Raw genomic sequence first — 4,066 nt, forward strand, 5'->3', positions numbered from 1 at the left:
CAAAACAAATAAAATCAGTTTCTGACCTGAAGACAGCTGCAAGCACTAATTCGGCAATTACATCTTGTCTTGAAGATAAAATAGGGACTGCCGTCGATTTGCCCATTTGGTAGCTTTTTTTAAATCTGTTTTTCCAGGAAGAGCAAATGCATCCCATTGTTTCTTTTCTCTCAGTCCGTCAGGCCACTCCAGTATATTGGGAAATGAACAAATCCCTCATAAAGCAGTCTCTTAGAAAATAATTCATTTCCCCAGCACATCTATAGCAGGCCTGACTTTGTGGCTTGTTTTGACCCCGTGCAGCATCAGACCCCCTTTGGGCTCTATGAAAGATCCAGTGAGTCTTAGTTCTTGAACTGGATGGGAAATTTGTAGGTGATGTGGTGGTTTTATGCATTGGGCGGCTAACCTGACGGTCAGCGGTTTGAAACCACCAGCACTGCTCCTCGGGAGAACAACGAGGCTTTCTACTCCTGTAAAAAGTGCACTTCTACCCTGTCCTGTAGGGCCACTGTGATTTGGAATGGATTAGATGACCGTGAGTTTGGTTTTTGGGAGCTCCATGAATCAGTACTCCATGAAACTAGTCTATAAACTTAGCAGCCATCCCGCCAGGACCAAGTCCTGGACAACCTATTACCATCCATTGTTGTCCATTGAGCCCACTGCCTCCCCAGGCCACCGCATGTGCGTCAGAGAGAACAATCCTCCTGGAGGACTTACAATGACTGTGTTTTCCGAAGCCGATCACTGGCCCTTCCTTCCAAGGCACCTCTTGGTGACCTTGAGCTTCCATCCTTCGGGTTAGCAGGCCAGCACTCTTAACTCTTTGCACTACTCAGGGGCTTCAGACAACCCTAGAGACAACGCTTGTCTGTTCTTCTGCTCTTTGACCAAGTGTATAGGTTTCTTCAGCCTGCACTCACTTCCTCCACATCTGCTCCTGCACTGAGCTCCAACCTCCTTGCCTGGGTCCCAGTGCCCTTTATCCAGACCCTGTTTTCTGGAATTGGTCTTGTTCCTTTGAGCATTGGAAGGGAAAAAAAAGTTCCTTTTTTTATGTTTATTCACTTCTACTCATGCTAAAGGAATATTCCCTGATGGTTTTGACAGCTGGCTTTCTATAGTCTTTAGCTCTCCTCTTCTTATGAAAAGACAAAACAAGATTTGGGATATTCTACTTGCAAGACGCCCCAATAGATGCTGCTGGCGGGTCAAGAAGATGAATAAGACAGCAGCTCTATCTACTCAGAAGGAGAAGTAAGCTGTATGCATCCAATTAACTATAAATGGAGGCGAGGAGTCTAGTAAGGAGTACAAATAACCAGGCCCAGAGGGCAGGCGTCCTGTTGGCATCGTGTAAGGAAGAGGCCTTCAACAGAGCTTCCCCCAGTGAAGAAAGCTAATGAGCTATAATAGGAAGAGAGGCCAAATCATTGCAGAAAGACAGTCCTGGATTAAACTCTCTCTGTTTAATCAAGTAATAACTGCGGGATGTTTGGCAAGTTACTTAACCTCTCTGCACCCCAATCCCACCCTTCTAGTCACCTATTTGAAAAGGTGGGATAAATAAGACCTTCCGGAGTTTCTGGGACTAAATAAGATAGCAGTTAAGGTGACCAGCAGAGTCATTAATAGAAGGCTTGAAGTATATGTAAGTTTCTGCCTTGGTGAGAGATAAGCTGTCATGTCAGAGAAACCTCTCAGGCAGGTCTTTCAGAGGCAACCTGACTTGGCTGAAGTCACCCCAATTCAAAATTGCCTTTGAGAATTCAGAGGTCGCCAGAGAAGCTAGAGTAGATCAAGCTCAAGAGATTAACCTACAGACCTCTGAATTTTAAGAAGCTGCTGTATGAACCGGAATACGGGTTTGGGGTAGGGGGTTGTCATCTCCATCACATGGAACTTTCATTATTCCAAATGGGGAGAGATGAGTAGAGAAGCCAAATTAGTCAACAGGTAGTTTGAAGAGCTTAGGGTCAGGATCACTGGCATCTCACTTACTGGGTTGAAATAGCAGCAGAGTGGATTTTCTAACTCAAGGAAATGCTGTGAGGACCACATCTGACCTCTTCTGGCTTCCCACAGGAGAAAGAAAACCCAACTCCACACCAGTCCAAAGCCAACTGCCACAAAGCAGGGGTCAAACATGCCTCTACCCTCCAGTTCTTTGCTTGGTTGCATTAGCCACACAGGACTCGCAGACAGTGCTCATGATTACGGGGTTTACTAGGGGAAGTAATAGGTTACAAAAGGTTAAGGATACAGTTCTTTTGTCCCTCCTCTTAGGCATACTGGCAGACACGTCTCTCTGTGGTCCTCTGCCTCTCAGTCACAGTCTCTTGGCCCACTGTTTTTATTCATTCTGGGGGCCAGGAAGCTGCTGCTCTGCCCCACAGTCTCAGTGCTGCTCCTCTGCTCTGTCTACCAGTCTTGGTGCTGTGGCCTCCGCTGCCTTTGCTACCCTATGGAATAGAAAAACCAACCAATCCCTGAATGGGAGTCTTCTACACCTTATTTGCATGCCCTACCCATTCATTTGGTGGGAGTTACAAAGACTATGGCTAGAAGATGTATACCAAGTAATTTTACTTTGCCACATATGGAAATGCCATTTGTATTCATCAGACTCAAGGTCTCTCCCTTGCCAGCCTGGGGTCTGATGAACATATGACTGACTTCTGTTTAGATCCCATGCCAATCCTCCCCCTTCTTAACAGTGTTTTCCTTCTATCAGTGCATAATACTGTTGATTAGCTTTAAGGTCTCTTAGACATTTTCTCATTCCCGATATGTTGCCTTGGGATTATGCCCAAGATACCAACTTCAATTTACTAAAATATGTTGTGTTGATCTACAGGTAACTCATCTGATTTCAATGCATACAGTATGTGTATATTATTTATTCAGCTTAAATCTTATATGATTCTGAATGACAAAGAGTAGGACAGGGCTGTGTAGTGAAAATAATTCCGATCTGCCCCCATCCCAACCCGTTTCCTAGTGCTAGTATATTAAAGGGGTAAAGATCATCTATTGAGACTGCTAAAACACAGAATTATACCTTGAGCTGGTAGTGGATAACATAACATACATTCCAACTGTATTTTATTTGTAAAATATAATTTTATTTTGTTCATGTTGAGAATATACACAGAAAAATAGATAACAAGTAAAGAGTTTGCATGTACCACTTAGTGCCATTGATCAGTCTTCAATTTGTACAAACATTTTTACACCCCCTTTTTGAGTTGGCATTTCTCCATTAACGTAAACTCAGTCTCCTTCTGGTTCCTAGCTAGTCTTGTGAGCTACTGTTATCAAATTGATTCCATATAGATAGTTCCACTTGAGCCCTTGTATCAGCTCCTCATTTTTTTCCCTCCCTCCCCAACCCTTGCTCCTTCATGAACCCTTGATAATTTATAAATTATTATTTTGTCATGTCTTAAACTGACCGATGTCTCCTTTCATCCACTTTTCTATTGTCCATCACCCTGGGATGGAAGTTATATGTAGATCATTGTGATTGGCTCCCCTTTTCTCCCCCAACCTTACCCTTACCCTTCTGGTATCGCTACTCTCATTATTGGTCCTGAGTGGTTTATCTGTCCTGGATTCCCTGTGTTTCCAGCTCTTATCTGTACCCATGTACATGTTTTTGTCTAGCCGAATTTGTAAGGTAGAATTGGGGTCATGATAGTGGGGAGGAGGAAGCATTAAAGAACTAGAGGAAAGTTGTATGTTTCTTAGGTGCTTTACTGCATCCTGACTGGCTTGTCTCTTCTTTGTGACCCTTCTGTAAGGGATGTCCAATTGTCTACAGATGGGCTTTGGATCTCTACTCTGCACTCCCCCTCATTCACAATGATGTGATTTTTTGTTCTGGGTCTTTGATGCCTGATACCCGATCCCATCGCTCATGATCACACAGGCTGGTGTGCTTCTTCCATGTGGCCTTTGTTGCTTCTCAGCTACATGGCTGCTTGTGTATCTTCAAGCCTTTTAGACACCAGATGCCATATCTTTTGGTAACCAGGCACCATCAGCTTTTTCACCACATTTG

Source organism: Echinops telfairi, unplaced genomic scaffold (genome assembly GCF_000313985.2).
Source record: "Echinops telfairi isolate 266 unplaced genomic scaffold, ASM31398v2 ScPeMD7_5868;HRSCAF=6743_1, whole genome shotgun sequence".
NCBI lineage: Eukaryota > Metazoa > Chordata > Mammalia > Afrosoricida > Tenrecidae > Echinops > Echinops telfairi.